General features: G+C 42.7%; 1 long non-coding RNA gene across 1 annotated transcript; it reads right to left on the reverse strand.

The window, feature by feature from the left end:
- Nucleotides 1-251: 251 nt before the first annotated feature.
- On the reverse strand, nt 252-19033 carry LOC129735651 (uncharacterized). Its single transcript, XR_008731444.1, has 4 exons — nt 18967-19033; nt 4758-6768; nt 2245-3660; nt 252-441 (listed from the first exon to the last, which is right to left on the reverse strand). It is a non-coding gene; the product is annotated as an uncharacterized LOC129735651 (long non-coding RNA).
- Between the last annotated feature and the right edge of the window lie 425 nt (nt 19034-19458).

Raw genomic sequence — 19458 nt, forward strand, 5'->3', positions numbered from 1 at the left:
ATGGGAGGGATGTTTTGCCTACCACTACTGTAGTTACACCAAGCACTCAGCAGCAGCAGCCGAGCATTGTAAAGCTCTGCAACAGGGTGACTTCTTTTCTTCCTTTTTTAAAATATTACCCTCATGCCATTTGCAGGCTAGATGGGTGTTCAGATGCACTGGGACATTATACTACTGCATGTACATAAGTGTACCTGCAAGGACTCATCCTCACTCCCCATAAACCAGACTCTTTCAACCCTGATCTTCCACATATAATAATACTACAACATTACCTCTCTCTTGCCTTCTTAGAGCTTCACTCGGGAACTTGAACCCTTTCTTAGATGATCAGGTCTGTCTTCTTCCTTTCTCTGCATCAGTACTTGTCTCCCAGATGTTCATGTTCCTCTTCCTACAGTGCCCTGCCTCACCAAGGCTCCAGGCAGAGTAGAGCAGATTCTAGCAGAATAAAAAGTGTTATTTTTAAACAAAAGTAAATTTCAGAAATGTTCATTTGGTAGTTTAGTTTGCGTATTTTGCTTTAGTTTTTTTTAAAACCGGATCCAGTTAATGTATTTGTCTGTGCGTAACAGCTCTAGCTACCATACACAGAGGAATATATTTTGAGTTAATGCTGAAAATTCAGAAGGCCCAACTCTGAAACATGGCATGCGTACATGTCTGTATGTGTGAAAGAGGGGCAGAGGCAGAGAGAGATAAAATGGCAGCTCTTCAGATGGTGGAACATTTGGAGAAGGGGATATAGGCCAGTTTTCAAAATATATAATATATTGTTGCAAATGTTTCTGTTGCAAAAAGAAAAAACCCCATATATATATATATATATATATATATATTCATACACACATTCTGCTAGGAAAATGTGGCTTAGGAAATTTAACTCTTCTCTGGAAAATTGTTGTTGCAAACGGCAAGTCTAAATTCAAATTCCAGATCTCTATAAGCACCTACATCTGAGCTGGCCATCTCATCTTAGGCTCCCTTTATCCTCCGCACAGATCTAGTCTAGGCAGTGATTCATCTCCTCCTACAGCAGACATGTAAATAGGTCAGATGAATCATGGCCTAAAAGTGCCTGTTCCCTGTGTTGACTGCAAAGGGAGCTTGGGGTGATGGGTCCTACCATATGTGTCTACACTGCCGATGTCTACAGTAAGGGGAGATGAATCTAGCCTAGGCACAGAAAAAGAAAAGGATTTTATTTTGGTTTTGAGGCCTGGCTTTCAAGTGCTAAATTATCCTTTACTTTTATGGAACACACTGCTGCAAATCATTATCAGTGATACACAGCATACAGTTCAATACACTTTTTTTCTCTTAGAATATGTGGCTGCCACTGCCAATTATGTAATAAGTCTCAGATTACAGTACATACAAGCTCATGAGTTCAGGCTTGGGAAAACACATGCATCTTTTTGTACTCATCTGTGAAGGCGTTTTGCTTCCTCAGACAGAAATATAACTGTACATGTAGTAAGTGCAGCAAAACAAGAAAATCATCATATTGTCTGTTATAAACATACAATCCAGGTCCTCAATCCTACTCTTACCAATATCTGAATCCAAAACATTCAGTTGGTTGGGTACTAAGGGGTGCCCTAGTTTCTTACAGAAAGAGTAAGAGAGAAGCCAAGCCAGGGCAAAGGGGTCTTTCATAAGAGACAATATTCACAGGCTCCAGCCAAGTCTACTGGTCTATGTTTTGCTGGAGCTGAGGCCTTAAAGGATGAAAGAACACCTCTCAAAAATGCTATTCGGCAACTTCTGTGCTGTGGCCAGCTGACCGACACAAAGGCTGTGGACCTTAGGTTTTAGTTTCAACCCCAAAAGAAAAGGACAGGACATCAAAGCAAAGCCATAACTACACAGAGGCTTAAGCAGGAAAAAACATTTTATATAAAACATTTATCTGAATAAATTTCACCACGTGCCATATGTTTAGGCCAAAGAAAGAAACTTTTCTAAAGCAACCACTTTGGTACCACTTTATCTTCTTAACACCAGACCCAAAGAGAAGCTCTTGGCCGAGGGATCAGCCCTACTTGGGCCATCAGGCAATGAGGCTGAGAAGAGGAACTGTAACTTGAAAAGCAGGGGAAACATGATTTGTATGATCCCCTTTCAGAGACTATTGACAGATACCTGCTCCCTTTTGAACAGCCTTTGTATCTAGCAACAAGAAAAGCAAATAAGATATTCAGTCTGGTAAGACTTCGTCTATTATTCTTGCTATATACTCACAGAACTGCTTGAATTTTTCCCAATGCATCAGTCTCCTTATAGTGAATGCCGATTCCACCACACTGAAACATTTTCAAGAACATGACAATTGATTATAGCAAAACAGTCAGTAAGAAGTTACCAAAACATGCTTGGCTTTGATTCAGTCATTTCAACTTTTAAGGTTGCAGCCAGGCTGCAGTCTCTAGGTACTGGGATGTCTATAGCAGGACAGGTTTGGAGAGCTCAGGGAAGGGAACAAGATCAGCCTGAGTTTGAGCAGCTGCCGCTCAGCCCTGCACCCAGACTGGCTGCTGAAGAGCTGCAGCCCTCAACTCCAGAGGCAATTCCTTGTCACGTACAGCATCAGATGCAAAGGACGGTCATCCATTTCTGCTGTGCTCAAACTACCATGGCTTCTGGACAGCACGGAGTCATCCTGGAGACATCCAGGCCAGAATGGCTAAGCCAAGGAAGACCCAATCCACCTCCAAGCACAAGCACAGGGTCTGTTCCCTGTGTCCCTGAAGCGTTACTGTCAAAGACCTGGTACAAGACACTTGAGCTGTCCCTACACAAAGCCATTTGGGATGAGCAGGGTTTAGTGCATCCAGCTCTACATCACACACAGATGAATATCCTTGTTTTAGTGCTAAGCTGGACAACAGTGTTCACACGGAGCATTGCACCTCAGCCAAGAAGCTAGATCAGACCAGAGCTCTTCGTGCATCCAGGGGGTGGTAATACACAGCCCAGGCAATCCCAGCATGCTTAGTTGACAGTTGGTTCTAATTAATTTAGTAACATATGTGGACATGCAATGTTTCAATCTTAATGTCACTAAGCGTTTCAATATTACTGACACACAGTGTTTCAAGTACGCTCAATTACAAGATTTCTGGAACTAAAGATTTCCTAAATTTCATTTCAGTGTAAAACTTCCTGTTCCAGTTAAGAACAAAAATACATTTTAAAATGCCCAAATGTCTTGTAGAACAGCTTTTCCTCTTAATACAAACACAGATGTAGTGTGTAGGCCCATACACAACAAAACACTTAAGCACGTCTTAACTTCAGTCATGTAAGTAATTCCATCTTTAGGCATATGCCTAAATCCTGTAATGGGCTCAGCTCAACCAAATCAAGGCTGTACAATATCTGTTTGTACAGAAATACTGAAGCTGCCTGTTGATGTTGCATTTCTGCAACACAATGTTGCAGTTTAACAAGTCTCTAGTGCAACTGCTTCTTGACTCGTTTCAAAGGTGGTTGCCAAAGCAGGCTGTTGATCCATCTTTCTGTCCCAAGATTGACCTTATCTTTGTGCAAATGAGCTGAGTAATTGCTTATTTAAGGAAGTGTGCAACATTTTGAGAAGTAGGTTCAAATGTGGATTGTAAAACTTCACAACTGGTTGGGTTGTTGATGGTGGATATTCTGGAGGGAGAAAGGAAATTGAAAGGATGAATCATTATCCAGATGAAGTTCAAAAGCAATTTAAAAGTCATTTCATAATCACAGATGTGTGCCAAATATACCCATCCAGCACAAGCTGCAGGCTTTACTTTTTGTGAAGTCTGCAAGTTCTTTCCTTTGCTATTCCCACTATACCCTTTTGCAGCATGGTTCAAAAAGGGAGAACGTAAGAAGAAATTAATGCTTTCTAAATGCTCCATATACCTGTCTTTTTCTATAATACTGCACTGCATCCACAAAACTGTCAATGTGCACAGCGGAATACAAATACTTTTCCCTTTGTACTCATAGGGAGCCCATGGCTGGAGTAAAGATAAGTCAGATCAGCTGAGAGATGCTGCATCAGGAGGGCAACTCCAGCACGCACCCACAGCAAGGTCCCTGGCTGCTCAGCTAATGTCAAACCCCCACATTACGAAGGATAGGCATGCACAGTATTTCTCTCATGTCCAGAAGCTGTGTAAATCCTGTCAAAGCTGTACAAAGTCCAAGGTAATAACTGCAGTCAACAGGTGCCCTCTCCATTTGAGTCTTATCCATCCTCTCCTGCAATTCCACTTCTGGTTGTGTGCCTCTAACAGACCAACCACTACAAAGTTTTAGGCTTGAACCTGCAAAAAGGCATGCCAGGACAAAGCTCTGCAGGCAGGTGTCTTCTTGACTCCTTGATCTCTCTCTGGCCCATCTCTCTCTCAGCTATAATCGCCACAAACTTTTGCAGCTATCAGAGGAATGGTATGATTTTTCACTCTTTTGCTTTCGAGCTATTTTCTTCAACAGCCTTACACCACTTTTGATTTCCTTTCAAAGCATCAATGGTTGGTTGCTGGGGGCGCATTTACTATTTCACTAACAGATTGGAAACTCATCCAGAAAACAGCAGTGCAAGCAAAATGGGAATTGATCTATCTTTTATATTAAAGGATCATTTTCTCAGAAAGGCCCTCAGAATTCTTAATCTTCAGACTTGTAAAAAATTATAGTTTGTTCAACTCATACAGAAAGATGGGGCTTACTGGCTGTGACTCAGATGTTTCCACCCAAGTGCCCTTGCTTACCTGGGATTCCTCCTGAAAGTTTGTAGTCCCTGTAACTTGGATAATTCTTTGGAGATGTGCATGAAAATGGGGTACAAGCAGCATGTTAGAAAACAATAAGAAAAGTTACGGTAACGTTAGGTTGAAGAAGTGGCCAATGTATTTTCAAGAAAGAGCATAAACATGCTTCAAAGGCATCCACTGTACTACACAGACGGAAATGTCATTCAAAGTCCTGTCTCTTACAATGGTCCATGTCACCATCTTGCAGTCTGGTTTCCCACCTCTTGCTTGCAAGTCAGCTAATCAATGAACAGAAAAAATATCACAGCACCATGAAGAGTAGTTAAGGCTAATGAGAAGCAAGTAAGCTGAATAAATGGCTTTTGAGCAACCAATAAGCTGAGTTTGTTTGCATTATACCAAAATAAACTTTAATCAAGAATATATGCATTCATAAAAGGCAAAGGTGATTTGTGGACCACTGAAAGAAAAAGTTGGGGCAAGAAGGCAAATTGCAATGACCTACTTGTTCAACTTTTCCCATAGGTAGGGCCACTGTCTGACTAATACTGCCATTCCATACCTGCTGACTGTTGGTGCTCAAATGTTGGATCTATAGGTCTCTGACACTACTGTTGCCAACATTTGCTATTGCATTCAACGGTAAATATAACTTTTGCGTCTGTTACTTGAAATACCAGTAGTACCTTTTTAAGAAACGTGGCTCAAAAGTAAAAAGATGATTTGTGGGCATTAAACCCGGCAAATCCTTGGAATGTCTTGGGAGGCCGTTGTTGCAGGTCATCTAATGAATACCACCTTGAGGTTGTGTTTATTCTCACAAAAACCACAACCTTTCATGAAGGAAACTGAAACACACATGCAGAGCTTCAGGGATAGCGCAAATTATGATTTAAACTCACTGTAGCCATCTTTTAGAATGAACTCCCATCAGAACTCTTCATCTTCTTCACAGCTCTGAAGGCTGAAAACGTTACACCTTTTCAAGACTTTAACCATGCCAAAAAAAGAAGTGCTATCTCACTGTAATAATGTTGTCTTAATTATGTACAATACTTAGCACTAGTTTTACACCAGATGAGTCATAGTAGAAGCTTGTACTTTGCTGTTTGACTAAATCCCACAGCACTTAGAAGTCCCTGCAGTGAATGCTTGCCAGCTTGTGCTCAACTCTTCTCCCAGACCATGTCTGCTGCATCCTTCGGGGAAGGCTGGTTTGAAGGGTGCTGCAACAGGATGAGCAAACACTGTGGTTGGCAGTAGGGGCTTGAAGTCAGTAAGAACATGCCAAAGAAATGTCTCGAGAACTGCTCAGGTGTTTGTGCTTCTCCAGTCATGTCCATTTTAATTAACTGGGATGCTAGAAATAAATGATAGAGCTGGGTTTCATTCCTTTCTTTTTAAAGGCACCTTATCTTCTGAGCAGAAAGGTGGTCATTTTTTGTCATCTTGCATTCTTTGTTGTAACAATTAAGACAATGCCAAAGAAGCAACTGAAACACTTGTAGTCATTTATGGACTCCCTGTTTATTTGCCTTACACCATCTAATCTTTTACTAATAAACAAAATCCTACAGAAGCAAATAGCTACAATTTTATGGAGAATTTTTACTACTGTGCTCTCCAATGAGATAGCATACTCCACTGGGCACCTCTTCCTTTGTGCAGATTTCTTCTCACTCCTATGTTTCGGAGCTTGTTGAGTTCAGTGAAATCCCTGGTAAGCACTGGACCTTCCTCCAGATCCCTCCATGTGCTCCTCTCTTGGAGAAAACTGGCCATTCTCAAATCAGTTGCTACCTTGACAATTCAGCTCTCTTATCTGAAACATGTGAATAATACCGCTTTCAAGCTTTCATAAATGGTGTTGGAAAACACTGTCAGAAAGATCTTTTCGAAGGTATTTATGAAGTTCAAGAGCAGATGGACTTGCAGCAGAGTATACTGCATTTTTCATTCACAGTCAGCAGGAGAGGTAGGCTCCAGCCTCAGGTTCTTCTTCTTATGTCTGGAAGACCACATAGGAAATTTAAAGCTGGACACGGTGAAAAATTGTTCCTATCTTCCTCCCCTTCTCTGCCCAACAGATATGGAGAGTGCCTAAGTTCCTGGCTATCACAGGTCACTGGGAGGCAGTGCTGAAGACTCCATGTGAATGACAAATATTCTGTTCATGAAACAACCCCGTAATGAATGTCTTGCTATGGCACCTTTCAAGAGACTCTTGATTAATTGAAAGAAGTAAAATACTTCAGGTTGAAATAACAGCTGGTTATGATGCTTACCAGTATCAGCTGGTAGTGGAGAGACATACACTTCATCAGGAAGCTTTCACTCCTACATGTTATTTAAATAGAAGCTGGTTTTTGCAAACTTAGTACCTATAAACTGAAGTTTATTACATTTGGCTAGTAGGGTCTTTCTAGTTAACAGCGTTTTTCAAGGTGCAATACCTGTCTCAGCAAAAGCTTTACCCAGAAGAAACCACGAGGAGTGTGGTGCACAGGGGTGCATCCGAGTGAAAGGACAAACAAATCATTCTTCTCACGAAATCATTTCATTTCCATTTTAGCCAGGAATGCACTAAATAATGCATCAGTCCTCAGCTGCTCAAAAGGTCACCTTTTGGTCTACAAGCAGCTGCAGCAGCTGTGTTCCCCGGAGACCCCGCTGCGAGCACAGAACAAAGCACAAGAGCTGACAACAAGCTCAGGGGATGCAGGTATGGGACAAGCTTCTGGAGGCCTCCCAGCAGCTCCAGTTGGGAACCACTGCCAAATATCCTTTCTCTCGTTTTTTACTTCAACCCCAAATAACCTCCTTTCCCCTCCCCTCCCTAAGTAAATTAGTCATACGTAAAATACGAGAAAATAAACAGCCAGCTCAGATTTTGACAGCAAGCAGGGACAAGTATCCATGGAGATCAGGGACCTCCTATTCATCATTGATTTCCCATCACATTTGACAGGAAGGTACAACAAAGAGAATAAAATAGCCCCCCAGGAAGGCACGCTGTGAGGCCGAGTTCAGCTTAGAGGCTTCTGAGTGTCTTATTCCCAAACTGTAACGCAAGCAAGCTGATTCTGCAACAAAAGTGTGCAGAAGAAGCATCTGACCCACAGCTGGTCTAGATACATCCCCGATACTTGGGACTTTCATCCAATAGATCTGAATGAAGGAAATTGGTGGCTTCTTAGACATTATCTCATTATCAGGAGCCCAGGTACAAGTTTTGCAGCTAGAAATCTGTTCAGCTTTCTAGACCAGGTTCTGGTTATAATATACGGAGTTTAGTTTGTGGGGAGTGAGTTTGAAGGACAAGGAAAATCAGCATGGATTATCATCTAGTTCAGAATCTGTCCTCCTAACAGGTAGGTTGGGGCAGTACAGAGGAGATATCCTGACCAGACCTGGCTTTGATGGGATGGTGGATGAAGCAATGTGTTGTTCTTGTAGGATTTCCTCAGTGATGTTTTCAACTGACCTAATCCTGTTCCATTTCCTGAACATCTACATCAAAATTGCCAACGACCAGAGTAGTTTTTGTTTCAAATTAAATCAAACAAGCAAGGAGAGACATAACAACTGCACAAGAGAAAAACAAGCATGTAACTCACTCTAAGGGCCATCTTGCATTGATGCATAGCAATCCCTCCTAGACTACAGCCTGGGGAACACTTTATTTTTAAAGGTCCAGCACACAATAACAGAATCATAGTAGACATTCATCTAACCATACACACCACTCATATCTTTCCTTACCCAGAAAAACAAACGAACCTTAAAAAGAGATAGGAAAAAAGCCTTAATGCACAAGCACTATATTAAATATAATGCAAAAAAAAAATCTAGCATATATGTATGCCTTAGCCCATCCAGATGTGCTTTTATCTTGTCTACTCACTCACACATCAAGATTGCAGTAGACCTCCATGGAACTCCCCTGAGCTCTGGGTTTCCTGTCCCTGTTCCTGCTTGATGTAGGATTCATTAACTCCAGCTGCCACTGTTAGCTTTTCCCCACTGCAATTGTTCAGTGCAACTACCAGCCAGCACAAAAGCCTGCCCAAAAGCACATGCCATGTGGCAAAGCTCTGTAGTTTAGCAGGCTGCCAGCCTTGGAGCCACAGTGGGCATAGCAAGGTGGCAAATATCAAAGGACAGAAGAGAAAGCAAAGGGTGGATGGGCCCATAGGGTTGTTATGAATTGGCAGGCAAAATTTTAAGTCTACCCTTTAAAAAATGAAAAGCAGAATACCATTTTTGCCATAAACTGCTCTTTACAACAAGCTGGAGGTAATGGCAATGAAAGCCGGAGAGGCTCTGCAGCTGTGATCAAACTGAAACCTCCTGCTTGCTCATGTACCCCTCTGCCACTGGCACCTGAGGGCTCTGAACAGCATGTACTGCAAGTCAGGAGAAAGCTCCAAACGCTTCTGACAGCAGCCACCTTAACCATTCTCCAGCCATGTTACCATCAGGTGTGGGTGATTACTGGGATGCAGTCTGCATCACCAATACAGTGCATGCTGGACCCACCACTCCGCAGATACTCCAGATAGGGCCAGGATACCACTGGCATTACTTAGCTCATCTAGCCGAGTCCAAGTCTACACTGGCTTACATAAAAGAACAGAAAGAAAAGCAAGTCTGTTATCAGTAGGATTAAACTTGTTTAGCAGGAGCACGCACCTCCTTTGCAAAACACCTGTGAGCCTGGAAAGTATAAAGATGCAGACTGATCACACACCATTTATTTAAAATGCATAATCCCAGAAAAACTGAGGGATGTTTCTAGCTAGAAATCCAAGCCAGAAAATGATGGCAGCCTGCTGGCCAGCCAACAATCCAGGGTTTAGTACTGGACCAACAAAACGCTAAACAAGCACTCTTCCTAATGGCAAGAGAAGCAGGAATGGGAACACATTGCCTTTGCACTCCAAGCTTAACCTTGTCTTCCTGTGCTCGAAAGCCACGTGGTTTTGGGCATCCCTAACAATATTCTGGACTCTTTGATGCATCCTGAATTTGTCAAATATCTTGAAAACATCACCACTGTTCTAAGACATGTTCTTTCTTTGGGCTGCCTCTAGAAGCCAGCCTCCCTTCACTGACCATACGGGCAGCCTGGTAAGAGATTTTCAGTGCAGCCTCCTGCACAAGGTGCTTAAAGTTAAGCAGTAACAATATTGCCCCTGGCCCCAACCCTTCCACCCCTGTTCTTCCCTCCCTGGTTAACAAGACGATTTTCTTTGGCAAAGCAAACCACACAGCACACGTAAAAACAACTGCCAGGCTGGAGTAATAGCGTGTCCGTGCTCCCAAATGGGGGTGAGAAAACTAGCCACTTTACAGCATCACACTGAAGCAAGACCCTGAGAGCACCCATATCCTCCATCCCACCTCCAGGCCACCACAGGCAGGAGAGCCCAGCCCAGCAGCTGGACCAGACTCCCCCAGCACTGCAGCGAGCACCATACCATGCATGGTACCTGCTGACCAATTAAAGTACAACTATGGTAATTTTTTTTCTCTTGAGCATATTTTCAGAGCTGTCCCCTTTGACATACGTATTTAACAGGCTGCAATCCGGTTAACACATGTGCGCACACACACTGATTGCATACAGCTTTCCTTACAGTTCTGATAATGCGGATAATTTATTCAGGTTGGCAAAGTTTGGGTATTTTTCCATTTCTCTTGCAGAAGGGGAGCAATGTGATTGTTGCTGTGGTGATTCTTCCCTTAATATTTTTTGCCATGATCTGGCTTAAAGTCATGACTGGCTCTGGAAAGTGTCATTTTCTTAAGGCGCTATATTAAAACATTGCTGAATAGCCTTTTAATTTTTTGCACTGAACGTTATATATATCTATTCCTTGAAATTCACGTTTACAAATGAAAACATGTGGATACTTCTTTATCATAAACAGGGCGGGTTTTGGCCTTTATTTTGCAATCCCTGCTCTTCTCCATCCCCTTGGGATAAATCTGCACTGTTCGAACCTCTGCTCACCTGGGTTACGTTTCCAGGAGGATACATACTTCCTCAGAAACATCAATACTGACATTAAGAGTAGTTGCATGTGTAATCCCCCAGACATGGGGTTTAAAAGAAGCTACCTCCTTCCCTGTTAGCGAAGTTAATGACTGCTCTGCAGAAGGGGACCAAGGCAATTTCATTTTTTCCCTTCATTCATGAGGTTGCAGAGCCAGCGTTCCTTTCTCTGCTGAGAGGACAGCAAATGTCAGCTCCCTACCTTCATTTATGCCTTGATCAATGGAGCTGCTGGCAGAGAAAAAGTGTTGTGCACAGTAAGAAAAGAAGTACAAACCTCCTACTGATGGAAACGGCTGATGGCAAGTTATTCCCATTTCTAGTTTGGGCTGCATACATTATCTTTGCATGGCTCTACCAAAGTAAAGGTGCTAGCACCAGCCCCCCAGACCTATAGCTCTGCCATTGCATCCTGCACTTGTCCCCTTCACTCTGAATAGCAAAGCTGAGTGTCCTGGGAATGGCTGTGTTTTTAAAGTTGCAAAACTACTTTCGTTAGGCTGCTTTCCCATAACCTGCTTCAGGTTGAGTTCTCCCATGGGATTAATCACAGAAAAGCATACCATGCAGTATAGGTGGAAATAAACTCAATTGGGCCAATGGAAGGCTGTCCTTTCATTTCGTCGTGATTTTCTGAAAATTGTTGTTCAAGATGAAATTTTGTTTGTCTAGTTTAAAGTCTAGGATTAATCATTCGGGAAAGTTGACGATTCTGTTTCTCCATTTTGTATCTCCTATGGGTGCTTTCCAGCATTTTAAACAATTTCCAGATTATTGTTCTTTGAGGTGGGAACGAACAAGGGGTTTGTTTATTTTCCATTCAGGCAAATCAAAGATGACATTCCAAAAGGTTTTATAATTTCCATCATTGCAACCAAATGTGTTTGGTGTATCCGAATAAACCAGATTCAGATAGTTCTTGAGATGCACTAACTTTTCTTTTACAATGGGATTGCAAGTATAGGTGATATGAAACCATATATTTTCTTCATTTAAATAAGAAAATCTCCTAGAATCATAAGCAGAGAAACTGCTTAACAAATGTGTATGTATTTATTTACACACAGACGCATTTACTATGAATTGCGTTACCCATGATGACACAATACCACAGCCTGAATGTGCCTATGTCTTTTGTTTCTCATTGCTTCTCTAGAAATATCAAGATCTTTAGGATTTCATCTGCAGGTTCTCAGTAAGCACTAGAAACTCATTTTCTTCTAAAAAAGCAATCAACCCTCCATGGTCTTGCCACGCCCTGGATAGATGCTGGTAGGTTCAGCAGCCTGTTGATGCAGCAAACTGCATCAGAGGTACCAAAACTCCAACCCGTGCTGCACTGGTGGAATTAGAGCATGGCTTCCTACCATCCTTCCAATCCTTTCCCAGTGTCAACAGCCTGGTGAGGGAACTTGGACCTTGCCTTCCCACTGATCCCTAGAGGTAATGCATCGGACACGAACGACACACGCATGTGGATAAACTGCACCCTAGGATGACATTTTGGGGACTACCTGGATCCTGCGCAGTGGCTGAACAGGGTCTCTGTGTTTGTGCTCACCCACACGATGCCAGCAGGCCCCCCACCGCTGCAGCCAGCACGTCACTGTGTCACGCCAGTTCCCTCCCCAGACCATGCAGGGCACAATCCAGCTCGTGACCCTAACCATGCACTGGTGTAGGGAGGGCAGGATGTGACAGCTAGTTTGCTTTCACCTTGGCCCTTTCCATGCCCTGTCCCACACTGAGATGCCACCACTACCAGAGTAATCTGCAGGCATGCATTTATGTGTATCATATACGTGTGTATTCTTGCCCACATGATGCCTTAGAAATGACAGGATTCTGCAAAGAAAGGAAGAGAAAGCCCTGGGAGCTGGGAAAAAGCATGCAGGGTCAGCTGAACCTCTTTTCTGGGTCATTTTAAAAGAGTCAGATTTCACCCCACAGACCCACTGTACTTTAAACACAGTTCAGTTTGTAAGAAAGACAAAACCAAAGCAAAGCAGACTCTGCTGGATGGAGCCCAGCCTGCCTAGAGCTGCTTTGACACCTCTCATTAGCTATAAATGCTAGGTCTCTCTTCCTGTGCTCAGCCAAAAGTGCTGGATTTTGGCTCACTTCCCCTCAGCGTGCACCAAGCCTGACCTTACTGCAGCTTCATGGAACCGGACTGAACCTTCAAAGTCTTGCTCTGCTGCACTTGGTTCCATTTCCATGCAAACTCTCTGCATTAAAGGCAACCTTCCAACACATACTCCAAGCAATTAGAAGATTTCCTACCTGCTGTAAGGCAGCCTTATTGCGAGTGTATATCATAACATAGCTTTTTATGTGTTCTTCCACACCCGAATTGCTGCTTTTGTTGCAGGGGGCTGAGCTACAGCCCCTGTGGGAGCTATGAACGGTGCATTTGCAAGCAGAATGTAGGTTTCTGTGCTATTTCTGAAGCTCTGCAATTCACTTCCTGCCTCGCATGTGGACTGGGGTTTTGCTTAGATGCAAAGCTCAGATTGAGCTGTCAGTCACAATATACTTCTCTTTTTTCCCATTTTAGAAAACGGATTTATATCTGTAAAGGATGCACTCAGCTCAAAACCCTGTAGCCTTAACTACATTGGCTCGGGAGCAAAATATCAGAGAGATGAAGGTATGTGACAGAATTAAGCCCGTGCTGTAAAGCAAGCCTAAGTTATGTCCAAATCCCAGCCTTGCTGAAGTACAAACAGTGGTCTCCATTGGCTGGACTGGACTTGGAATCAAATCCCCACAGAGCTTGGTAAGAAGTTGTGCGGGTAGAAACAAGCTGAAATTTTTAACAGTGTATTTCCCAGCAACTTCAGTGATTCCTGCTGACAGTTTAGTTTTAAGGACCAAATTCTCAGACAGTAACTCATGACCCAATTCTGAAGTCAAGACTACAGTTCACAGATAATTTTCCCCCTACATCCCTCAGCAATTCTGGAGATAAAGGATGCTAAAAAGAAGGCCATAGTAAGCACAAAAGAGACAAAAATACCCACTTGGTGAGATGTTTAAACCAGAGAAACTCAAGTTAGTAATAAATACAGATTTTCAGCAGCAGTTTTTGCAAACCCATAGAGGGGAGCTTAGTGGCTCCTGAGGCAAGGCAGCTAAGAAGTTGGAGAGTCTTCACTAGTTTCTGCCTTACCACACACCACCTGCTCACCTCCACCCCATGTGAAATGAAGGCAGAAGGTAACTCACAGTTAAAACCAGGCTGAATGCCTTCAGTTCTGACTGCGTTCCTCCCTCCTTCCCCACTACCAAAAGGTATTATGATGTTTACATATCTTTAGTCAAATTAGTATCATAACAGACAAGAGAGCAAGCTCAGTTTTGAAAAGGGGGTGGGGTGGGGGAAGCAGCAAGACCAGGATATTTACTGTCTCACCTTTCTCCAGAGCTGAATTTTGAATTACCTTTGTGGCTTGGCTAATTAGCCTACACACTGATATTTTTAAATTATGAATAATTTTTTCCAGTTCCTTAGAACACAGGCTTAATTCTAGTAATCACAGCGTCTCATTGCTATAGCTTGTTAATGCTTATTTAATCTTTAAGGCCCCAACTTCAAGCCTCCATCTCCGGATACCTTTAAGGAGGAGTAAGACACACATCTGTCAGGGATGATGTTGATATAATTCCAGTTGCCTTCAGAAGGAAAGACAGTGTAATGATCTCTCAGTGTCCTCTTCAGGGCTAATTTTCCATGACAGAGTTCAATCATAACACATCCTAATTGCACTATTTCAAAAGAAAGTTACCCCACCCCGCTTCTTTTTGGTTTGTGTTTTAATAAATCCTTTCTCTGCAGTGTAGTTTGGCCATAACAAAGGCAGGAAGCTTACCTTTGGGAAAAAAACTTTCAGGTGACAGATAGGGAACCATCAGCTCTGTCTTCCTATTGTACCACCTGTTGTACAGGACACAAAACTGGGATATTTGATACGGGGAGGACTAAAACTGAGTCCATCACCAGGGTTTCACAGCTGCAGGCTCTGGGTCTCTCCATCAGCAGACTGCTTGGCAGGACAGGTTTGATCTGGGCTGGATCTGGGCAGAAGACTGCATTTCTATCAAGTTAGTTGTAGTACCTGACATACAGGTAATACCTGCTCTGGCACAAAATGTGTCATTGCCATTTCCAGCCTTAGGCAATCTTTGGACATTTGAACCATACCTGGACACACGTGAATGACACCTATGGCACCAGTGCTCTGCACCGCGTGGCCACTGTGTCCATAAAACACTCCTGTGAACCTTTCTGTTGGCTTGGCTTTGCTGTCAGAGTCTGGTCTAAGAAGAAATGAGTGCTTTGGCCCCCTGACATTTTTGACAGACTTTTTGGGACAGGTCCTATAGCAATTATGAAGCAGTTCACAACCCACATGTGCATATTTTTAAAGTATAAAATGTTCCAGAAATTCCTGGTGTATTTTCCACAACTTCTACCTTCTGTGCTGCTTTCCTTCTTTTTCTCTTATTTCCATTCTCTCACCACTTCAGCAAAGATCAAAAGTCATTATATTGTTCTGTTTGATGGATCAAATCCCTGTAGACTAATCTCTGCAATGACATACAGATCTGCAGACATATTTTTCTGTTACAAAACTTACAAAACATTCAAATATTGTTCTGTATATTATAATAGTTTTTCCATTTTTTATTGCCTCCAGAATGAAGTTTTACATTTTTCATTTGAAAACAAAGATTTATTTTATGCCTGAGATGTAAATTAGCAGTGGGCAAAGCAATTCCAAAAAGAGAAAAGGAGAAGGGCTGAACGTTTCACCTCCCATCAGAAAATAATGCACCCAAAGTGACCTACAGAGGATGCACGTCCTGAGCTGAGATCCCCCACACCTTCCCACCACTCAGTCCTTGGTGCAGACCCAAACCTACCCACCCACGTAACACTCCAGTTCAAGTGCTCTGGCCCTGGAGAGACTTTGGAGACCAGCATAGAAGCTTTAAACCTCCCATCATTAAACTGATCCTTCCCCTTTGCTTCATTGCCAAAAACATCTGACAGGACTCCAGTGGCACTCTTCTACAGATGCTGTTTCCTGAGCAGGAATGTGCAATGTGGCAAGCCACAGTAGCAGGCAACTGAAGCCCTTTAAACACCTGTGTTTGTCCTCAGAAAGGAGTATGGGGATGAGGGGGCAAGGAGAGACGATGATGTTTGGCAATGAGAGGACTTCCAAGAGTTTTGACAAACACACAGTGGTTTGTAGCCTGCTGGCCAGCACTAGGAGAAAAGGGCAGTAGACTAAGGAAGGAGCTCCCCCGGCCATGGAGGAGAAAAAGCACTGGGTTATCAAACACACGTGGATGTCAGGGAACCATCTGGACCTCTTTCTGCAGTTTGCAGCTTATGTCCAAGTATTTAGTGGAATGCTGCTCCCCATGGGTGCAAATGTTTGCTCATCCTCACAGGGAAAACAGTAACATACGATTAGAAGTATGTTTTGTAATAGTGTATTGTTTACAAACACACTGGCTGGGAAAGCATGAAAGTTGGTTCTGGTTTTAGGTGATTTTGGTTTGTATTTTAGCTCTTTAAAATTAACCATAGTAAACCTGACTGCATCTGAAAGCCAGATATAACAAATTCAAAACCTTAATGTCTGTCTCTAAAAGAAAAGTAATCCTCTGATTTCAGTTCTTTCCTGTAAAATCCTCTAACTGCAATTACCTCTGACTCCTTCAATAAAAAGAAGGGTCTGATCCCCCACCACTGCCTGTATGCAGTCCAAGGGACAGTACTGAAGACTATGGCATTTCTCCAAATGTGTATGACCGGCAACAATCTGGTGGGCTGACTTCAGGGAGAGTTTTCCTAGTGGTACATCTATGCTGTAACCTGCCAGGGCAACAGCAAATCTCCCTACACCCTTTTGGTACAGCACACCCATTACACAGCCCCAGACGGACAGTGATAGTACTGTGTTAAAACTACGTATTCCAGAAAAGGCATCAGAGATAGGAAAGGGGTAGTGGCGAATAACAATTTCCATCATCTTATCCTCTGGCAGAAGCACTGAGCTTTCCTTACCCAAGGAGGGGACCCTCAACCAACACGTTGCTGCCCTCCCAGAAAGGTGTCCTCTGGAGCAGAGCATGGCACGACCTAGCCCATGTCCAACTCTCCTGCCACCCTCTGCCAGCAAAGTGCTGTAAATGGTAAGGTCTTTTTGTGCTTTGCACCCAGTCTCCCCTGCAAAGGCTCCAAGCTGTTTATAAGCATAATTTCATCAGGTGTTTGTCCATTTAGGCTAGGAAAACACGGCATAGTCCCTCAAGGAGTTCAGTTTGGATCTGATGACATATATCAATCATACTGCACTAGTACATAGTCCTCATAGTCTTTCATAAGACCCTTGGCATTGCCAGAACATTGCCTGGTTTACACTAAACCAACATCTCTTCACTCCTTTCTCAGGTACCACATCATTCTTCTATTTTAAAATACCCTGTGAATTGTCTGGATAGGGTTTTCATGCAAGCATATGCTCTTATCTATTGGCTTTGTTCCAGCCTTAGGTGTTAGGTTTTTCTTAGCCTAGCATTGGTCGTGCTACAGAAAGACCTTGCGTATCCCACCCTAAAGGCTGCAGTATTTCAATGTTGTTTGAAGTCATTCTATCTGTAATGCCATTCATCCAGGAATCTGATTAAGGGTACCAGCATATATATATAATTTTTCAAACTGTGTACCAGTTAGGAAAAACCAAACTGGTACATGGGAAGTGGTGGTGTTGGGAATTGGATTTGTAACGTCTAGAGAACCAACAAGTGGACTGGTAATGTGAGGTACCTACAGATTCAGATGCTAACTTCTCATGAGATGGCGTACTTTCACTGAATGCTGGAAATCGAACCTGCTTATAGAAGAGCTCCTAGTTTTATTGTAGCCTGACCAAACAGAAACTTTTCCCAAACAAGGGGTTACTAGATTTGTCAAAAATGTAAAGGAAACCTGCATTATCCTAGAAGCTGCAATGGATAATCCAACGGTGAGTTCCAGCCTAACACCTAGTGAAGAATCTGGCCTATGCTATAAAGACAAGAGTAGTCTGGTCAGACTATGGATGCTATGCTATGGGCCCACAGCAGGCACTGCCATTTAACAGCGCAATCCTGGGAACCGCAAAGTCACACTCTCTGCCTTGGGATGTCTGTGTAGGTTGGCTCTTGATTCCCTCTAAGCATTAAAAAAAAAAAAAAAAAGAGGATCTCAATTACAACCCTCTACTATGAAAAAACCCCAAATTTAATCAAATACATTTGCAGTAAGATGCAGTAAGACTTGTTTCGATCAGGAACAGACTACAGTATGGTTTGGCTGCAAATAAAACCTAACTGCTTTTAACAGCATCCTGCAAAGCTGCTAAGGACCTGTACACAGACAGCAGGATCAATAGAAGCTAAACTTGCATTTCATAGCTGGAATCAGAGCCACTTCATACTGACAAAATAATAAAACAGCAAAAGAACAATGAGACACTCTGGCACATATGTACATTTTCTAAAACCACACATAATGAAGGCTTTAGCAATGCAGAACTCAGCCTCCCAGCTCAAAGTTTTATTGGCCATTATTTTGCTGGATTTGGAGTAACGGCTCTGAACGCAGTAAAAGACATTCATTTTTCACAATGTTTTCCCACATAACTGACAAATTTATTATTGTTATAAAAAAAGGACACAATTTTGAAACCCTCAGAGTGCCTGACTTGTAATGGTGCCAAATATGTTTCTCTTTTCATTAACATTCAGGGATTACTATGCCCAAACCACCCTCCTCTACTTTTTCCACTTACGTAGATGCAGCTGATGTTGGATCACTAGCCACCTCTGTTCTGGTCCAAGGTAATAGCTTAGGACCAGAGTAATCAGATATACTGAGAGGCTGTTTCTAAATTAGAATGGAAACTACTAGGCGTCCCCAACATAGCCTCCCAGTAGCCAATTTCAATATGATGTGAACTCTCTGAAAACCTTGTGGCTATCCCACCTCCCTGGTTGAGAGTTACAGACACTTCTTCAATTTGTACAATGGTTGCAAAAGTATATATGTTCAGAAATAGAAAAAATTATCAAGAAATTCACAAGTGTTACCTGGATCTCTGGAATGCATGTATTCTTCAACATGCTTTGCACATCTTCCATCTCCACAGAAAGAAAGTGAATGAAATGGCACCAGGTGGTAACTTTCTGAAGAGGTCACAGGCAAAAAAAAATGGACAGAAATTAACAGGGCATTAAGGTATTTGGCTAGTCAAATTTTGCTTCTCGCAGGGAGAAGTACTGTCCTCTTTCCATATTGCAACCCTTATGAAGACAGCAGGAACCTGAAGTCAGAGACCCCCTGCTTTCTCCTGGGCTACTCAGCTCTTTGGACTTCAGCCCAATGACCCAGATCTCAACATCACATCATTCTGAAAATGTCTTTGGTATCTTGTCTTTCCCTTTCATGAGGTCACTTTGAGGTGACATAAATGACAAGACACAAATATGGTTCCCCTCAGCTGGACATGCTTAAACTTCCCTACTGGAAGAAGACTTCTTCAGGAAGGTTGGACCCTTTTCTTTCCCTGACTTCACTGGATA

This window comes from Falco cherrug, chromosome 3 (genome assembly GCF_023634085.1).
Source record: "Falco cherrug isolate bFalChe1 chromosome 3, bFalChe1.pri, whole genome shotgun sequence".
Lineage (NCBI taxonomy): Eukaryota > Metazoa > Chordata > Aves > Falconiformes > Falconidae > Falco > Falco cherrug.